The 20893-nt window shown below is 38.9% G+C and overlaps 1 protein-coding gene, 1 long non-coding RNA gene and 1 pseudogene across 2 annotated transcripts in view; 1 reads left to right on the top strand and 2 right to left on the bottom strand.

Moving 5' to 3' along the window:
• Positions 1-20893, top strand: part of LOC140609066 (uncharacterized) — a 308391-nt gene that overhangs the window by 8599 nt on the left and 278899 nt on the right. The window lies entirely within an intron of this gene.
• Positions 5204-9745, bottom strand: LOC140609542 (uncharacterized). Its single transcript, XR_012011349.1, has 3 exons — positions 9552-9745; positions 5953-6064; positions 5204-5536 (listed from the first exon to the last, which is right to left on the bottom strand). It is a non-coding gene; the product is annotated as an uncharacterized lncRNA (long non-coding RNA).
• On the bottom strand, positions 10137-10235 carry LOC140609657 (U6 spliceosomal RNA; annotated as a pseudogene).

Raw genomic sequence — 20893 nt, 5'->3', positions numbered from 1 at the left:
TTAAACAAGAAAGAACCAGGTCATCCTGTTACTTTTTGTGGATTTGTTATGTTTCTCTTGTGTTGCAGATATTAGTCATTGAAAACCTTTTTTTTGTCTGAAAGAAAATGTGTTCAGATTAATTTCTAAATTTGTCTGAAAAACAAATTCTAAAATCTTACCTGCAAAAAAATGTACTTAGGTAACTTTCTGCATTGTCTTCCCCAGAAAATTCCAATTAAATAATTTTTCTTTAAAAAGAGCAAGTACTGGGATGCCTGGGTGGCTCAGCAGTTGAGCGTCTGCCTTTGGCTCAGGGCATGATCCCAGGGTCTGGGATCAAGTCCTGCATCTGGCTCCTTGTGGGAAGCCTGCTTCTCCCTCTGCCTATGTCTCTGTCTCTCTCTCTGTGTCTCTCATGAATAAATAAATAAATAAATAAATAAATAAATAAATAAATAAATAAATAAATAAAATCTTTTAAAAAAAAGAGCAAGTATTAAGCTCTAAGGTATATTAGAAAAACTATATAGTTCAGAACTGAGAAAGATTACTAATTTTGTTGAGAATATCCTTATCATCTATGGGAGTATACTTTAAAGGAGAGAATCCTTGATTTCTAAGTCAAGAGCTTGTGTTTTATTCCTAGTTCTTCCTCCACTGCAATGCCCACTGCACCCTCAGTTATCAGTCATTTAATCTTTCTGACCTTCAGTGTCTATGCCTACTTAATGGATCTGCTAATCATTCAGGAAGATGTTATGAAAATTGTTTGGAGAGATGCAACAGAGAGTTTTACCTTCACAAGAGAAGGTACGGAAAGGTAATTGAGGTTGCTGGTCTGTGGGTCAGAAGACCTGAAATTTAACCGGAAGTTGGCCAGGAACTACCTGTGTGACCTTGGCAACATATTTCAGCCCCTGGACCTTAAGGTCTTTGTCAATAAAAATGTTGACTACATTCAACAATTAATATTTGCTGCTATAGCTTGAAAATGCTGTAGTTGGTGCCATCATTATACAGCTACTCTTATAAATCCCCTAAACAAGAATAGTGCCAGTGGATGGGACTCTTAATGTTAGCAACCCAGAGAGGGTTCTGGACTTAAATGTGAGATATATTGGGGTCTTCTAACATAAGCCTCTGTATTTTCGAGATTGAGTAGAAATGAAGACCTCTAGAAAACCATTTGAAAAATTCACTAGACAAGGGAGAGAGGAGCCAGGTTTTTAATTACTTGGCTAAAACGAAATGTGATGGATTAAATTATTCAACCCTCATTAATAAGATGCGATAAATAAATTACAATGGTACTCAGAGAACCAGGACACTAAAGACTAGAAATGTTGGATGACAGAGAAATTCTTCAAAGATATCATGAAGCATAACTTTGGGAGATGTGATATATCTGTAAACCATTGAAAACGTCTATGGCAGCCTCCTGTGAGAGGCAGTGGGAAGTGGGGCATTGGGGGGGTGTTAAAAGGCAGTATGCTGTGAATCTGAGGGGCTCCAGCAATATAAGAAATCCTGAGAACTGCTGATCCAAAGCCATTATTAAAATTGTGTGCAGAGAAACAGGCTGTTGCCTCTGTGTCCTTGTTTTCTATCACATTGGCCCATGTGCATGGTTGGTTTTAAGGTTTTCCCTAGATGTGCAACAACATTTTCACAGTTGGAACCAGATGGTCGTGGATTAGTAGCTTGGCCACCATGTGACCTTGAGATTCTTAAACTTTCCGATCCCTAGTTTCCTTCACCCACAGAGTAAGGATACAATTATCCACCACAATAAGCTGGGGCGAGAATTCAGTTAGTGTCAACTATGCATATTTTGCACTTAATAGACCTTTAATAAATATTAATAATATACAACCAACATCTCTTTCATGACATTTCCTATTCAATTTTTTTTAAGACAGCTAACCCTTTGACTGACATGATTTTCTTTTTCAGCAAGATTGAAACATCTACCCATTGCAGGAAGAACAACCCCAGAAACAGCACACACTCGAAATTGTCTTAGGCTTTGACAAAACCACAACTATCTCTGGGTATGTGAGGAATGGAGGAGAGAGTGGGTTGTCTCACTTGAGACCTTACCTCAATACCGCTCAACCTCCTTAGTCTGTACCTCCCTGTCTTCCTCACCTTCTTCCTTCCATTTGGCTCTTTGTTCTTCCTTCCCACTGCTTTGGTGTGGCCCATGAGTGCTGACATTTGTATTAAAAGCCATGAATGCCATTGTTTCCCTGCAAGAGCTCCTCCCCCCACCCCCCCCCGCCCATCACTCTCCCATAATCCTTGGCTCCCACTTTTCTTGCTTTAAGAGCTGTCATCCTATCAATCTCTTTTCTGCCTTTCAACCTTGTCTTCTTAGCTTGGCCTTTGATGACATTGTATCTCCTGCCCAATACTCTTTCTCTAGAAATATGTGAGGGGAGCTACCCCACCTCCCCTACCCCCTTTTTTCTTTTTTCTTTTTTTTCCTTTTTCATTCCGCAGGGTTATTTTCATATCAGTTCATATCATATCAGTTCATATTGCACCTCTCCAGTGTCAGACCCTCTGGTGTCATTCCATTTCTCTCAGAATAAAATCTCAGTCTTGCCCTACATTACCTTTACTCTCATGCTTGTCATGGCTCTCTCTTGTCTCACCTCGTATAAAGAGTGGGAAGCAGTTCAGAACCCAGGTATGGCCAGATTCATGTCTCAGGCCATCATGGTTTTTTTCCCTACCATATTACTACTCCAGGTTCTGGCATTCCCGGTGGGAGCCAGTGAAGGGTAACATTAGTGCTTCAGAGTTGCATCACTGGAGCCAGGCTTGGTGGTTTCAAATCCAGATCCTACTGCTTAGTTGCTTTGTGTTCCTGGGTAAGTGACTTGACTTCTCTGAAACTCAATATCTTTATCAGGGTTAAGACTCTCTGCCTCTAGGGTCATCCTGAGGATTTAAGGAATTAATCCATGTAATGCACTTACAGGATTGGCACATAGAAAGTACATGTTAGCTATGATTATTACTAATATTCCTCCTGATAAAACAGCTGTCACTTCTTAGAGTTTTGCTGTCCTTTTTCCTGGGCACCTGGCCCAGGATTTACTGCACAGTACTCTGTGTTCAATCGGTACAGCCACCACACCCTTGGATCCTTTGCTACCAGTGTTTCATGCTCCATCTTCTCCCTTCCGACTTTTCTCTCCCCCTCCCCCTCCCTTCCCCCTTCCCTCTCTCCTTCCCCCTCTTCCCCCCTTCTCTCCTCATAAATCCTGCCTTTCCTTACTTTCTTCTACACTTTCTCTCATACATTGTACAGTCTGTTCTGCATTAGCCCTCACCGTCTTCTCCTCCATTCTCGTGCTATTTCTGTTCTCACAGAGGAAGAGTTCTGGTGGGAAAGGAACTGTCATGTCACCAGGAAGAGCCCCCAGAAGCAATCTTTTGGAGCTCTTACTTCCTGGGTAGAATTTTGCTCTTTCAAGGGGCCTCTGCGTCTGAGATCTGAAGCCCTTTATCAAAGACTGCTTGCTGCTCAAGTTGATCAGAAGTGCCATCTCAGCACTTTTAACCCATGTGTGGGTTATACCAGCAGCATCCAATGCTTTAGAAAACACTGACTTGTCTTATCAACAATCAGGGGCCAACCATAAAATCAACCATAACCAATTGTATTGCTTGCTGCTCCTAGGGGGCATGGATGAAATAATGTGGTTGCTTTGATGCCTAATAAAGTTCAATTCCAGTGATGGTGAGAATGTAGGAAGGAATGAAAGACATATTCAGTGCAAGTGTTTTTTTCCTCTTTGTCCTATTAGATTAGGAACTCCTTGAGCAAAGGGATCATGTCTGCTGTCTTCATTTGTAATGTTTAGGACCAGTGCCGAGCTTAGTGCCTTATTCACAATATGCGTTCAGTAATTAAACACTCCCTGAATTTTTGCTTTCCAAGTACTAGACAAACGTGGTCAAAATTTGAGTACACAAAGGCTGAAAGAATGAGTGCAGTGCTTTATGTGATTGTCATTCAGGTAGCTTTGTAAAACATACAATTCTAAACACTAAATTGTCAGACCAGTAAAAAAAAAAAAAAAAAAAAAAACTTATCACAAATCTATAAACTTCCTTAGCATATCTTTTGTGGCAGTTATTACACTAGATCCCCTTATTCGTAGTTTCACTTTCCACAGTTTTAGTTACCTGCAGCCAACCATTGTCAGGAAGCAGATGATCCTCCTCAGACCTACCGTCAGAAGGTCAATAGTAGCCTAACGCTAGGTCACGATACTGACATCACTTACCTCACTTTATCTCATCACGTAAACGTTTTATCATCTCACATCATCACAAAAAGGAAGATGAGTACCGTACAATAAGGTATTTTGAGAGAAAGAGAGAGACCACATTCACATAACTTTTATTACAGTTCTATTATTGTTCTATTATATTATGGGTTATTGTTGTTCATCTCCTAATGTGCCTACTTTATAAATTAAGCTTTACCATAGGTATGGATGCATAGGAAAAGCCAGTATATATGGGATTCAGTTCTGTCTGTGGTTTCAAGCATCCACTGGGTGTCTTAGAAAGTATCCACAGTGGATAAGGTGGGGGGACTACTATACTATAAATTATAGTGATATAGAAATATATCTTAATTCTCTCTATTATTTGTTAAACTCCTCGGGGGAACTAGTTTCTACTGTTGTGCTATACACATCATGTGCTTTCAATACCTGTTTGCTGAATAAATGAAAGGATGATGAAATGGATGATGTTATACTGCCACTACTGTCCAAAGAGGTTTTACATAATTCAATGGTCTTATTAGGTAAAAGTTACTATCTATATAATACATATATGGATTTGGCATTAAAATAAAAATTCTATAGGTCAAAATTATATCAAACTATATTATTTTTTATGATTCAAAAGGCACTTCAAGATCTTTAACTTACAAAATTAAGAGAAACCAACTGGTGCCCTAAAAATATATCTTCATCTCTTGTTTTGGTCTGCCAGTAGTTTTCTGTGACTTTTAAATAAATATACTTTGTCAAGTTATCTAGTTGTATGGGTTCTGAATAAAAAGCAATCTTATATTCTGGTTGAAAAGATTTTAGAAGGCTAAAGTACCTTGAGAAAGACAATATAACATTGACCCAAAGTGATGAAAATTATTGTATTTTAATTTTTCTTTAATACATTTGTATCTCGACATTATTACATTTCTAGACCAAAATGGTTTGTACATCTCCATTGCTTGAGCAGGAGGAAATCATTATAATGAAAAGAGTTATTGAAAATGGTCCATGTTGTGTAATTCCCAGGATAAATGGGCTGAGTAGCAAATATTTCTGTTGTGAACTGTTTTATACCGAAATGTGCATTATTAAACCCATTTGTTGAGCACATTGGAAGATCGAATATCTTCCTAACTCGACACTGGAAAATGTTTATTTGCTATTCCTCTCCTTCCTCTGCTCTGATCTTGTTAGATATTGTTTCTGGGTTTTCTGGAATCCATCCATATTAGACGGGGAAAAAATCATAGCTGAAGAAACCAGAAAAACAGATACAATTTATAAACACATATTTTTAACAAGTTCATAAGAAATTTAAAATAGCATACATAATAGAACCAGCATGTAGGAAAACATATAGACCGATGTGGTGGGTAACTATTTTTATACTGTCATAAAGCTCCTATACATCTGAAAAACACAAAAACAGTAGTCATCAGGCAGTAAGAATTCGAATGCAGCAAAATAATGCTAGTGATCAGGATGGTTTAGGGATGATGTGATGTCCTTTTGATTTTATAAGTAAGTTACTTTATGTATAGTGTGTACTGAAGTAACTATTGCCCTTTAAAACACTGTGTGTGAAATCAAGTTGTTTTTATTTCATTTAGAGTAATCATATGTGGGTCTGGTTCCATGTTTCAATTACTCCCCCCCAAAAACCCACCTCTGTTGAAAAATCAACTGAGCACCAAAGACTAGAGTTGAAGGTACTAGCAAGAGTTGGAGTGGAGGAAGCAGAAAGCAGTTTTCCTCTTGACAAAGTTCTCCTCCCTTATCTAGAGTCAAATTGGAAGTAAAACATCCAGGTGTAGATTTATCTATTTCCTCATTCATTCCATAAATATCTACTGAATACTTACCATGTGTCAGCTCAGTACTCAACTTGGGGACACGTTATAAAAAGTTGTTAATGTGACATTGGACTTCTGGAGAGAGTTTGAAGTTACAAATATAGAATTGGAAGTCAGAGAAATGGCTTAAGAGCTTTGAAGCAGTTGGAAATTAAGGGAAGTTAAATGAAGAGACAGGTGTATGCTGAGATGTGGAGGGGATACCAGACCAGTTACATTCAATTGCTTCGGGAAGTCTCTGCTATGAATGTTTACAGGAAAGATATGAGAGATTTTGAGGAGAGAGAACTATGTGTGTATAGCTGTCTGGGAGAATGTTCCTGGCACCGAGTCGGGGACTGTTGTTGGCATTGTGGCACAAGGAAAGCAAGTGTGAGTATGGTATAGTGAGCCAGAGTACTCTCAGCTTTCCTCCAGCCATGCTCCTGGGCATACATGGAAAAACTAAATAGCATGTATGATGTGGGTTTGCCCACTGACAGTGGGTCACAAGAATATGACAGGGGTGTAGGTGGACAGGGGCATAATGGGCTGAGAAGAGGGTTCATGGATGGATTAAAATAAAAAGGACATGGGGATCCCTGGGTGACGCAGCGGTTTGGCTCCTGCCCTTGGCCCAGGGCGCGATCCTGGAGACCCGGGATTGAATCCCACGTCGGGCTTCCGGTGCATGGAGCCTGCTTCTCCCTCTGCCTGTGTCTATGCCTCTCTCTCTCTCTCTCTCTCTCTCTCTCTCTCTGACTATCATAAATAAATAAAAATTAAAAAATATTTAAAAAATAAATAAACTAAAAAGGATTTAGTGTTTATTGAACTCAGTGAGTAGAAAGCCAGGAGAAGGTTAGGAAGGGGAGGAGTTCAGTGGTACACATGGGGTTGGGTATATAAAACAAACATTCCAAGTACCTGTAATGCTTAAATTCAGGGAATGATCCTGCTGGTCTGTGGCTGGAGTAGAGTGGAGTTAGAGGATTGCAGGGAATAAGATCATGGGACTCCACAGCTGAGGTAACTGATGGGTCCCCAGAATGAATTGTGAAGTTGTCAGAAAGTGGTGATGAGGAATGAGGATGTGGAGGAAGATCATAAGCCAGGTGCTATATTCATTTAGAAAGATGGAAGTGGGTCTCATGTGAATTCAGTAAACGACAGCTGTGGTGCCTTTAAGATGGTGGAACAGAGAACTGGTGTCAATTTTAAATGAAGAGGAAAATGAAGTTGACAGTTGAGTAGTCCAAAAGTTTAAAGTCTGGGCTTGTAAATTCCTGGAAGAGAAATCCCTTAAAATCTAAAATGGAAAAGAGGTGGGGGGGCGGGGGGGCAGCACCTGGGTGGCTTAGTCGGTTAAGTATCTACCTTTGCCTCAGATCATGATCCCGAGGTCCTGGGATAGAGCCCCGCATCAGGCCTCTGCTCAGCTGGGAGACTGCTTCTCCCTCTCCCCAGCTTGTGCTTTCTTGCTCTCTCTCAAATAAATAAAGAGAATCTTAAAAAAAAAAAAAGAAAAGAAAAAGAAAAAAGAAAAAAAGAAAGAAAGAAAAGAAAAGAAAAATCCCAAGAGGGCCAGAACTTATTTTGAAGACATCCAGATACTATATACCATCAGCCATATATATTTTTTGTTGTTCTTTCAAATACATGTTAATTTGTTAGTTGTTGATTTGATTATTCATCATTATGGATACTATCTTGGGTAAGAAAAAGATGTTATTTTATATTCTGCCTTGATTCCTTTCTGAAACTTCTTTTGTATTTTTTCATGGTCTCTCAGCTTTGAAAGTGTCAAATAGTGGGAGGATATGCTTTCCCAAATATCAGATACTCAAGGCATTTTAATACATCAAGAATGAGATCCAGTTGGCAGAACCAACTACAGTAGAGAGTATGTTATTTTTCAAGTAATCCTCTGTATCTGAAAGGAAAACACTATTAGTCATTTTTTCCCCTAAATACCATAACTTATTTTATCTTACTTATACAATCACAGGCTTGGACTGGTTTTCAAAACTACCATTATATTAAGTATGTAAAATACAACTGATATGATTATTGAAGTGTGTACTTTTTGCATTAGAATAGAGAACACAAATTTTGATGAGTTTCCTGATACATGAATAAGTGCTCTGATAACTTTAAAGACATGTTAGTATATTCATAGACATTCTGATTATTGCAAAGCCAGTTTTTTTTTGCTGGGGTACTTACCTAAATTGTTTATAAAGCATAATGAATGCTATTTAAATCACAAAATAATAAACCCCTTCTAAGGAAATTCTTTAGTAGGGGCAGCAGATCATAGCAGTAAAGGTTGACATTGACAAACACCTGTCCTTTATAGTTACCTGCTAAAAGGCAGGTGTTTTTACATTAATTATACTTCCATTGTGCTTTTCATCACTACTATAACATACGTATCTGGAAATGTTGATAATTTGAAAGATTTCATAGCACTAAGAGCAAAAAACCCCTATTCATGCATTGAGATGAATCTATTACTTTTCAGTCCTTACTTAAGTAAAACAAGTCCATGGAATTCCAAAGTAAGATATTATCCTTTCCTACTTTCCTGCCTGCAGTGTTAATTCTCCTTTGGAAGACAGTCATCTTGCCTGCTGGATCCTTCTCTTAGTCTGACTCTGTTTGATATGAGATCAAAGGGCTTTCATTTTCTGTATCAATTAGGCTGGCTGTCTTGTCTCAATGAGATTAAGTAGCCTCTGGAGAGTAGTGACACCAGAACAGCCATAGATGAGCTGATGGTAAGCATACAATATGGCTGTCTTAATTCTTTCTAAATGATAGTTTGTCTAGTCTGATGTCTTTCTTTTATGGTTGTGTCTGAGGCTCATTTGTTCAGGGCAACCATGCAGCACACACCAGACCTGATAATCAGTGGTTTGAGTTTCTAAAAAGGCTGGAGAGACACATCAATTGTCTCGCAGGCTTAAGATATTTCCCATACTGAGGCAAAGTCCAGTTTTTTGCTGTTGTTTCTTTGATTTTTTTTTTTTTTTTGGTAGCATACCAAGTACTGGAATATTTTACTCCAAATAAATTCTAAATCTTATACCCCAAATTTACCCCAGAGTTGCTTCAAAGAAGCATTATCAAAAGCATTTCTGAAGCCCCAGGCAAAGCTATGAAAGCCCAGTGTTAGTCCGGCTACACAGATTCTTCTGTATCTAGAAGTTTGTGGTCTGCATTTTCCACTGTCATATTTAACCACCTTTCTTGAGATAAGACTTTAATGATCTCACTGGAGAAAGTGAAGCAATGTGTTTAAAGGAGTAAACAAGATACTAGTATTTATTAACAACATCCTCTCTAGGCCTGTTCATTCTGTCTTTACTTTCAGAGATTTCCTCGCCAGCTGCTTCGTCAAGAAAAAAGAGGTTGTCAGGCATCAACTCACCAACTTGGTCTTCCTCACCATCTTCAGACTTCTCTAGGCTTAAATCTATTCTTCTTTCTTCCCTAACATCCCAGAAGAAAAACTTCTAGCACTTTCCAAGTCTTGGCCTTCACCTTGAGCCCTCAAAATCTGGCTTCCTCAGTATTTCCCCTCCTCTCCTGTTTGTGACCCATCCTTTCTCTTCTGGGTACACATGTGCTCAAGACTCCACCAGACGTTAAAGAAATAAAAAACGGTGACAAAAACAACCACTCTTTCTTTAGCTCAACTTCCTTTTTTTCTGGGCTAATGCCTTACATTTCACCTTTTCATCATCAAATTCTCAACAAAAAAGACTACATGACTTAGTCTATTCATTAGGTCTTATTCTCTCTCTCTTTTCTTTTTTATACAATAAACACCTTTGTTACATGACAAGCATAGGAGGAAAGGAGATTTTTTTGCTTTTATGGACCTTGATTTTCCTCAGATAGGACTCTAGCTCCTTGCTTTCCCGCATGGAGCCATCTACTCAGCCACACTGGCCTGGCCTTGAAGCAATGCATGCAAGAAGCTTGCCCTGCCAGAGTGGCTCCTCCAGAAGACAAAAATATGGAACGCTTCGTGGATTTTCATGTCCTCCTTGCACAGGGATCTTCTCTGTATTGTTCCAATTTTAGTCTACATTCTGCCTAAAGGGAGCACGGTCCCATTCCCTTTTTAATGCACTGCCCTCTGATTTCTACACCCACTGCTGCTCTCACCAGGGTGGGTAAGAACATTGAGTGACCAATCAATGGACACTGTCCTACATGCCTCTCTTGTCCATTTGCCCCTAATGGTTACTATCTCCAGCAAGCAAGTCCTCTTCTCTTCAGAGCTCTGTGTTACTTCCTTCTCCTGGTTCCCCTTGTGTCTCCAAGTGTTTTGCCTCTTCAATTATTTTTTTTATCCCTCCATCCATCCCTTAGAAGTTGGGGTCCCCTCGGGTTTGTTCTTTGTTCTTACCCTTTCCTCCTCCTTCCCTCCTCATCCCCCTCACTCTGAGGCAATCTCATGCTTTGGCCTGATTTCTTCTCCAACCGTAGATCTGTATCTCCAACTACTCACAGCAATTCCTCTCGAGGCCCCTCAAAATTCAGCATACCGTAAAGAATTGACAGGACATTCACCCTACAAACTCTTCACATGGATTTCTTCTCCTCTTCTCCCTGGCTCATTGGGAACGCCATCATTCTCCCAAATGCCAAAGAGTGAATCTGCCTCTCCTCTAGCCTCCTTACTTCCTTTTGCTTTCACCTCCTGAGAAGCCTTCTCCTGACTCTTCATTCTTCATTTCACGGCTCCAGTCTAGGTCAGAGCTCATCACCTCACACCTGAGGTAGGTCACATGTAGGCTTTTCTGTAGTCATATTTCTACAATCAGATCTGATCCCGTCACTACCAGGATTAAGGACTCTCTTCAATTTCCATTTGCCTCCGGGATATACTTGAGCCAAAACTCCTTAGTGTGGCATAAGATCCCCTTCAGAATATAGCCAAGTCTGATATTCTATCTACCCTTTGGTCTCCCTCCCCCATATGCCTTTACACACTCCCAAATGTTCCCCATTTGTGCCTTCAGAGCTAAGATCAAGGCGCTCTTTTTCCCTGGAATGTTCCTGTTTCTTCTCTCCTCTTTCTGCTTGGCAAATCTCGATTCCTCCTTTTATGTGAAGCTGCAGTGTCACCTCTGTTCTATTATACTTTGCTAACCTCCACCCCTTTGCTAGCCTCCACCCCACTCCTACCATGTTCACAAAACTAATTGTTCTGCCGTTGCTGTTCCAGATCATTTTATGCAGGCTTCCACTTAAAGTCCTTGTCTCATTGTCTTATAGCTATTTTTCTGCTGCTTTGTCTCTCCTGCCAGGCTACCAGTTCTTCTAAAGCCATATTCACCTTTTCCACTATGCCAGAGATGCTCACCAAACTCCACCTATGTCTTCAAGATGAAACAGAAACCCTTAGTCAGGGGCCTGGCTGGCTCGGTCAATTAAGCCTCTGACTCTTGATTTCGGCTCAGGTCAGTGTCTCAGGGTCCTGGGATGGAACCAAGTATGGGGGCACCAAGTTCAGCAGGGAGGGAGTCGGCTGGAGATTCTCTCTCTCCCTCTCCCTCGGCCCCTCCTCTTACTCATGTGTGTGCTCTCTCTCTCAAGCAAATAAATAAATCTTAAAAAAAAGAAGAAAGCCTTACTTGATTGCCTCAGGCAGCAGTAGGTTCCTCTGTCCTGCCACAATGTTCTATTCATGTACTCTCTTAGAGCTCTTAGTATACTGAAGTTTCATATTTACTTTTTCCATCTCTTCCACTAGACTGAGAGTATCTCAAAGCAGGGACCTCATCCTATACATCGTTGCCATCCAAGTGGTTAGCACAGTGTCCAGAACACAATAGGTACCAAGTAAATGTTTGTTAAATCAACTGCCACCCCCCCAAGTCTCTATTATTCATATTGGAGTTATTTTTAGAGGTGAATTGGTGCTTTTGTTTTGAACACAGGATACATTTTAAATGCCTGTTAATTTACTATGACTATTTCACCTACAATGACCACCACCTGCATAGATCATTGAAAAATCTTGATTGCTAAAGAAAGAGCACATTAAGTTAGTAGAAAACAATCTTCAGAAAGTGCTGAATTAAAAGAAAAAGAGTGAGCGCATAGAGTAATATACAGTGCTTAGTCGTGGCATTAGAATGTCAAAAATATGTAACATCCCACAGCCTGGAGTTATTTCTTTGTAATAATTATTAACCTCATCAATTAGAAAAGAGAAAATCAAATAGAAGGTAACTGAAATTACTTAACAAACTTATGCTAAAAACCAGCTTAAAAGTTATACTAAAAATTGCCTTAATCCCAGAAACAGAGTGTATCTGTAGAATGTCTTCCTATTAGAGTTTTCCCCACAATTGTCAAGTTATGGGACAGATGAAAACATAATCTTATTTTTGAACAGCTGAGGTTGGTGTGACAGTGAACTGGGGGAACCAGGAAACTATCAGGATAACCAGCTCTTCCCTCTTCCCCTACATTACCCTACCCTGTGGATTCAGACAGATAATGCCTGTTCATCGTATAACAATTGATCAACATGGATACATTCCTGGGCTATAAGTAAGAATATTGATCTGAGTGAGTCTGACTTCAGAGCTCTCTTTTTCTATGTGCTAACAAACTGAGTTATTTTGTGAACTCTCTAGTACCTATTTAGTTAGGTGATTAAAATCATTAGTAATACAAATTAGTACTTATGTGAATAAGATAACTCCACATTTTCTTTCAGTATGGTGAGTCTTCTCAAAATAGGGTTGTTCAGCCAACCCAACACAGCTACCATCACTGTATTTTTCCCCTTTCTAACCCCCCCACTTTAAGTTAGGTTGTGGTGTGTTATGGGTATTTCCCAATAAATTACCAACCCCTGTACATATATTTTTACTTAGCCCATATCCTGCTTCCTACACTCTTCTAAGTTTTATTTATGAATCACTCAAAATTTTACACATTCCAGAAATTACACATTTACTTTTCAGTGTATAACAGCCATTCTTCCTCCCTTATTTGAAATATTTTTTAACATCCGTTCTAAATGAACTCACCATTGCTCATCCTGGTTTGCATAATTATAGTTGGCCCTTATAAGTAATTATCAAGACTCTTTCTTTCTTTCTTTTAACCTTGCTCATTCTTTTTATTTTTTGTACAAGGTGAGGAGTTTGGGGGAGGTTCCCCCATAAAGAGAAGGCACCTGGCTGTGAGGGTACTTCACAGCTCATTAATTATCTATTGGGCATTGGCTCATTTAAAGAGTATTAGGCAGGTTAGGATTTGAGATTGGAGGAACCAGGGTGGAAAGCAATTTGTCCGAATTAGAAAAGAATCAAGATGGAGAGCTCTAGGCTCAGAGATGTCCCAGGTATGCAAGAGGATTTTAGATTTCGGAATTTTTAACAGCTTTTGAAAGATGAAGAAATCACTACTAGTATGCTAGAATTAGGAAGCAATGCTTCACATTTAAGAAAAAATTCAGCTTCACCCAATGAGGTGAACTTTGGGAACTTACATAAAAAGGTAGTTTAAGGAGCTCCTGGGTGGCTGGCTCAGTTGTTAAGTGTCTGCCTTCAGTTTAGGTCATGATCTCAGGGTCCTGGGTTTTGAGACCTGCATCCAGGCTCCCTGCTCAGAGGAGAGTCTACTTCTCTCTCTGCCTCTCTCCCCAGCTTGTGCTCTCACTCTCTCTCTCTCCCTCAAATAAATATGTTTTTTTTAAACCTTAAAAAAAAAGTTAGTTTAAACTAAAATTATAAGAAGTTTCTTGAGAATGAAAATAAAATTGATTATGAAGGGTAGATGGAATGCTTGGAAGTTCATAATTGTCCTTTCCAACCTATAAAAAATATAAATAAATAAACATGTTTAATAAAGATATACTAAAGAGGTAATTTTAGTTTTGGCTTTAAAAGAATTCAAACAGGGACACCTGCATGGCTCAGTGGTTGAATGTCTGCCTTCAGCCCAGGGCATGATCCTGGAGTTCCGGGATCAAGTTCCACATCGAGCTCTCACTGTGGAGCCTGCTTCTCTCTCTCCCTATGTCTCTGCCTTTCTCTCTCTGTGTCTCTTATGAATAAATAAATGAAATATTTAAAATAAAATTAAAAAAATAAAATTAAAAAAATAAAATAATTCAAACAATACAAAAGGGTTTACAGTGAAAAGTAAGTCTCCCTTTTCCCCTTCCTCTACCTTCTCCTCCTCCCCTAGTTCCTTTGGTAGACAAAAACCACAATGATCTAGTTGTTATTTATCCTTCTGGAGAAGTTCTATGCATTTACAACCACATATGTGTGTGAGTTATTTCTTATTTCACCATGTGAATGATAGGGTACTATATGCACTGTCTGCACCTTGCTTTTTCCTCTGATTGATGTGTCTTAGAGACCTTTTCCTTATGAGTCCAGATAGAGCTGCCTGCTTGATGCTTTACAACCATTGCAAAACTTAACTAACCATTCCCTTCCGATGGACATTTAGGTGGTTTGTATTCTGTTGTCACAAAACTATACTGAATCAGAATTCAGCAGAAAGAACAACATGAAAACCTCCTGACAGGAGGGTTGAAGGCAGGGTAGAACAGAATGAACTGTTGTTCTCACATGAACCCAACATTTTTAGGTCCTGCTTTTCTCTGTGCCTCATTGCCACCCGTAAATGGGGGGCAAACACACAGAAGCTCTATGAAAGGGCCACTTACTGTTGTTTTCCTATGAGGTCAGGCACATTTCCATTATGTGGAGTTATTATGTAAAGTGTGTGTGAAAGAGAGAGAGAGAGGCAGAGACACAGGCAGAGGGAGAAGCAGGCTCCATGCAGGGAGCCCGACATGGGACTCAATCCCTGGTCTCCAGGATCACTCCTTGGGCTGAAGGCGGCGCTAAACCGCTGAGCCACCTGGGCTGCCCAAAGTATCCCAAGTCTTACATGGCAGTGGGGGTACATGTTAGAAATATACCTCAGTTATTTAAGAAGAGAACCTCAAGTGTTGTAGAAAGAGCATTGGTTTGGGTCACAAGAAGTTGGTTCAAGCCTCAGCTCTGCCTTTTATGGGTGTGATAATTGGAAGTCCTTTTAGTTTCTCCGAGCCTTATTTTCCTCTTCCATAAAATGGAGATAATAGTACCAAACTTGATAGATTTAATGAGATAATGCTTATGAAGTGAATCTATAAACCAGTGGTTCTCAAACTTTAAAGAGTTTCTGAATCAGAAGGTCTGGAGTGGACCTGGATATTTTACAGGTGTTTTTTTTTAAGATATTTATGTATTTATGTATTTATTTATTTATTGCTTAGAGACACACAGAGAGAGGCAGAGACATAGGCAAAGAGAGAAGCAGGCTCCTTGTGGGGAGCCCCATGCGAGACTCAATCCCAGGACCCTGGGATCAAGACCTGAGCCAATGGCAGATGCTCAATCACTGAGTCACCCAGGTGCCCTGAGAATTTACATTTCTGATAAATTTTCATGTAATGCTGATGCTGCTGGTCTAGGGACCAGAATTTTGAGAAACACTGGTATACATCATAAAGAACTAATAGGTGGTGTTAAAGTTTTTGTCATTATAGTTATTACCCAAGACAGAACACTACCTTTACATATGTCCTCAGAGAAGTGAGAGAGGTAATGGTGATCACTTTTGAATTAAAGTAAAAATTCTGCTGGTCGATCAATTGCAGAAATCTCTAAAGAATTGAACTTATTGAGTGAGGGGGAGTGGATACTAAACATACAATTATGCACACTTTGAGTTTATTTAAATGTTCATGCACCTCTGAATTCACTGGTTAAGAGCACTTGACAGGAAGTGGAAGTACAAAAATAAACAAGAAAGGCTCATCTCGTGGCATTGCTGCCTTAACTGAACACAGGAAGTCCTGGAAATCTTGCAAGATTGTCTGTTCCTTCATGATGTCTAGCCTGATTTTAAGACCCCCAACGAGTATTTTATGTTTGTATTTGTCAGGGTTCTCCAGAGAAACAGAACCAGTTAGAGAAAAAAATTACACACACATACACACACACACACACACACACACACACGGAGGTTTTGTAAGTTGTTAGTTATAATACCTATGGTGTAGTTCTAGTCTGAGTCTGAGAACCAGTAGAGCCAATGGTATGAGTTCCATTCCAAGTCTGAATCCAAAGGCAGGGTAAGACCAATGTTTTAGCTCAAAGACAGGTAGAGAGAAAGAATTTTTTCTTAATTTTTTACTCTATTTAGGTTTTCAACAGACTGGACAAGACACCCACAATGGAAGAAGGCAATCAGCTTTACTCGATTTAAATGTTAGTCATTTCCAGAGATACCCTTACAGACACAACCAGAAATCATGTTTAACCAAATATGTGGGCACCCTGAGATCCATTCACGTTAACACATAAAATTAACCATCAAAACACTGATGGATGTCTGAAATGAGCTAGTTACAGTGTGCTTATCATGGTTTTCCAGTCCACATTGCCACTTCAAAACACTTGAAGTTTCAAGGAGCACAAACACCAACTGTGGCTATGTGTATAGTTAGTTTCATATTCTAGTTGTCACACACCTTAGAGCAAAATGTTTCAGTGAACTACTTCTAGCTAAAACTCAAAATATTCTTTTAAAACCAGAAAATATTAGGTAATGATAGTCAGTTGCTATCATCAACACCATCACCTTTATTATATTTATTATAAGAAAGGTGATGCCAACAGGTCTATCTGCCAGTCTACAAAAGCTGCTCAATATTTAAATATGTGTTAGGAATAATTCAGAATCACTGATTTATTGTTGTCAAAATGTGTAGGAATCTAGACATTCAGCTTTTGCACTGACATATTACCTTTTGAAAATCACAGTAGACATTCTACTCTCCATTCCCTTCTCAACTAATAAATACAACCTGTGGAACAAGAGACATACCACGGTACATTCCTGGGACCCCAAGAGACAAATATTAAAATATTTTAGAAGACAAATATTAAAATTAATGAGATAGCCACATATATTTGGAGGTAAATTCATGAGTGATGAAGCAAAATTTTCAAACCACGCACGGCACAGTAGGAAGAAAATGTTGAGATTGTGTGTGAGTAATGCTTTTGCGAAGATGGCATATTATTGTGGTGGGTTTCCTTACTTTCTGTCTCACTGATTCCCTTCTTGACATTGCACAGCTATTTCCTTTGTAATACAGAAACTCCCTTAAAGAATCTTTTTCCACAGCTGGCTTTCATCACTTCTTGATAGGTACCTAAATATTTCAGTTTCTTCCACTTTATTTTCCTTTAACAATAACTGCTGCCCAATCAAATCATTCATCTTTTCCCCTGTGTGAGTATTTGAGATCTTGAATGAGTGTTTATGAAGCACCGTTTGGAATCCCCTTTTTTCTCTTGTTTGGCATTTTCATATATTCTTGGTCTCAATTACACTTGGAGGTTTGAATTAAATTTGTTTAACTATTTAAAAATTTATTGTGGACTTTGTTTTTTGTCTTTCCCTATAGAAATTTCTGTGTGTAAAGAAAAGACTAACCTTAAAACCTAAGACTTATTTTGTAACTTGTATAATAGATCCTGAACATTTATAAACAATATTCAGACATGTGGCACAGAAAAGCAAATATTATGCCTTAAAATGTCTACAAACAGGGGATCCCTGGGTGGCTCAGCAGTTTGGCGCCTGCCTTTGGCCCAGGGCTTGATCCTGGAGTCCCGGGATCGAGTCCCACATTGGGCTCCCTGTATGGAGCCTGCTTCTCCCTCTGTCTGTGTCTCTGCCTCTCTCTCTCTCTGTGTCTCTCATGAATAAGTAAATAAAATCTCAAAAAAAATAAAATGTCCACAAATGATAATAACAACTAACATTTATTTATTTTCTATTTACTCTGAAGGAGGTGCATGACCATGTTCTTTATATGCTTTAATTTACTTCATCTTTCCATCACCGCTAGAAGTTAGGAATACTTTCTTGCCCTTGATATGCAGGGGAATCTTAGGATTAGTTTAAGAGTTTGAGTTGAATCTCTGGCATTTGTAACCCAAGGAGTATGCATTTCTGTAAACATTATACATGTTATTATGTACACATATGTCATTATGGGTGTTTAAATCCTGGGCAAGGGGAAATGGGGTTGAAAATGGCCTGTGCTCTTTCTGTCCCATACCCATTTACATTGATTAAATTTTAAAAATTCCTAGAGGAACCTCCTGGGAAAAGAAAAGCAAAACAAAAACATAACAAGGATTGGGGCCAGAAAGCCAGCTTGCAAGGATTTTATTGACATGGGTCCATGGCAAGGACTTGACTTTAAGAAAATCTGAAGACTGAATAGAGAAACCATAAATATGATTTAAAAACCAAAGAATATTAAAAGATACACACTAAAATGTCTCCCTATCATTGTTGTCATTCATCTGTCCAATTCTTATCCAGTATCTACCATTCGTAACCACTGTCCTTAATTTCCTACGTAAATTTCCATAGTTTCTTCAAGCGTATGTAAGCAAAAACAAATGGGTTTTTACTTCTCTTCATTTGCTTACAAAGACAGCATATTTTACATACCATTCTGCACCTTGTTTTTTGTTTGTATGTTTATCTTGGGCTTCTTTTCCTATTGGTATAAAGAAAGCTTCCTCATTCTTTTTTACAGTTGTTTAATGCTCTATGATATAGATATATTATCGTGTATTTAACTAATCAGTTACTTTTGACAAATATTGGGGTTGTTTCTAATCTTTGGCTATTACAGACAATGTTTAAGTAAATAACTGCACAAAAGTCATTTATCCCATCTGTGTGATAAATCCCTCCAAATGTAATTCTGAGTCGTTAGTGGCTTTCTTTAATTTGAAAGTGACCACCTAGCTATTCTCTCTGAGATGTACCCTGGTAAGGGAAAAGATGTGTATGTGTAAAGCTAAAAAGAGCTATAACACCTTAGGACCCAAGCCACCATGTTATAGAAACCCCCTAGGAGAGCCTAACCCACGAAGAAGAGCCATATTTCTGTTGACTTTCAGGGGAGGGATGAGTATAAGTCCTAAAAGTTGCTGAAGAGGTGACACTGGAGTGGAGATACTACTGGCCTGAGTGAACCACAGTGATGTAGTTTAAATGGGAAGCCAGGATGCTACTGTGGGCTGCTGAGGCCTAAACAGAACTTTGCTAAGATTAACCACCCCAGCTGTGCAGGTGGTCCCGAGGCCAGGGATGGCTCAAGGACAACTCTTTCCCATGTTCTTAGGTTTTTTTTCACATGGTACTAACAAGCTAATGAAAGTCATAGTACAATGAAGTCTGGTGATAGTTGGGTAATAAATGCTTAGAAAAGGTCTTTTTTCCATTTTTTTAATTTTTAAATTTTTAAAAATTTTTAATTGGAGTTCAATTTGCCAACATATAGCATAACACCCAGTGCTCATCCCATCAAGTGCCCCCCTCAGTGCCCATCCCCCAGTCACCCCCACCTCCTGCCCACCTCCCTTTCCACCACCCCTTGTTCGTTTCCCAGAGTTAGGAGTCTCTCATGTTCTGTCTCCCTCTCTGATATTTCCCACTCATTTTCTCTCCTTTCCCCTTTATTCCTCTTCACTATTTTTTATATTCCCCAAATGAATGAGACCATATAATGTTTGTCCTTCTCTAATTGACTTATTTCACTCAGCATAATACCCTCCAGTTCCATCCACGTCGAAGCAAATGGTGGGTATTTGTTGTTTCTAATGGCTGAGTAATATTCCATTGTATATATATCTTCTTTATCCATTCATCTTAGAAAAGGTCTTGAATAGAAAGACATTAACAGATGTTTTCTCCAGAAGTATAAAGTAAGAAGTTAGCATCTCGCTTTGCCCATGTCTTGATGATAATAAATGTTAATTAACTCTGTTGAGAATTGATGTGTATCATTCCTGATTTTTCAATATAGGTCTATATATTTATTTGCATAAATAATTTTTTATTACATAGGATATTTCTTCATAGACTTATTATTTTGTGGTTCTGTTCTTATTTTAAATACATATTTTAGAGATCGTTCCAAGTTAGTATATAAAGATCACCTTCAACCTTTTTAAATGATTCATGGAAGTCTACTGTCATTTATGTGACCATTCCTGATTTTTGGCTATTACAAACAGTGCTGTAGTAAACGCCTTTGTACTTGTCTCTGGGCACCTACTGTATATGGGTGCTTCTCAAAGACAGATACTCAGACATAGAACTCCTGGGTATCTAGAATTGAGATGGATACTGCCATACCAACTTCTAAAAAAGGCTTCACTAGTTTACTCTTGTGCCAATAGTATAGAATAAACAGTTTGCTCACAATTTTAATAATATCAGACTTTGGGCACCTGGGTGGCTCAGAGCATCTGCCTTCGGTTCAGGTCATGATCTCAGTGTCCTGGGATCAAGCCCCACATCAATCTCCCTACTTGGCGAGGAGTCTGCTTCTCCCTTTGCCCCTTCCCCTGCTGTGCTCTCTTCTCTCTCTCTCTCTCTCCCTCTCACTCTCGCTCTGCACTCTCTTTCTCTCTCAAATAAATAAATAAAATCTTAAAAAAAAACATTAGACCTTATCAAACTTTTAAAATTATGCCAATTATATTTTTAAAATTACATCACATCTTTGTTTTAACTTACATCTCCTAGGTTAGTGGTGATGTTGAACTTTTTTTCAAATAAGCAGTTTTTATGAAGCCATGTGTACTACTTCTATAAATTGCTTATTTCCTTTGACTATTTTTCTATTAAGTAGTT

The sequence above is a fragment of the Canis lupus genome, chromosome 18 (genome assembly GCF_048164855.1).
Source record: "Canis lupus baileyi chromosome 18, mCanLup2.hap1, whole genome shotgun sequence".
Taxonomy (NCBI): Eukaryota; Metazoa; Chordata; class Mammalia; order Carnivora; family Canidae; genus Canis; species Canis lupus.
The sequence above is the reverse complement of the archived record's forward strand: the minus strand, read 5'-3'. Positions and strand labels throughout refer to the sequence as shown.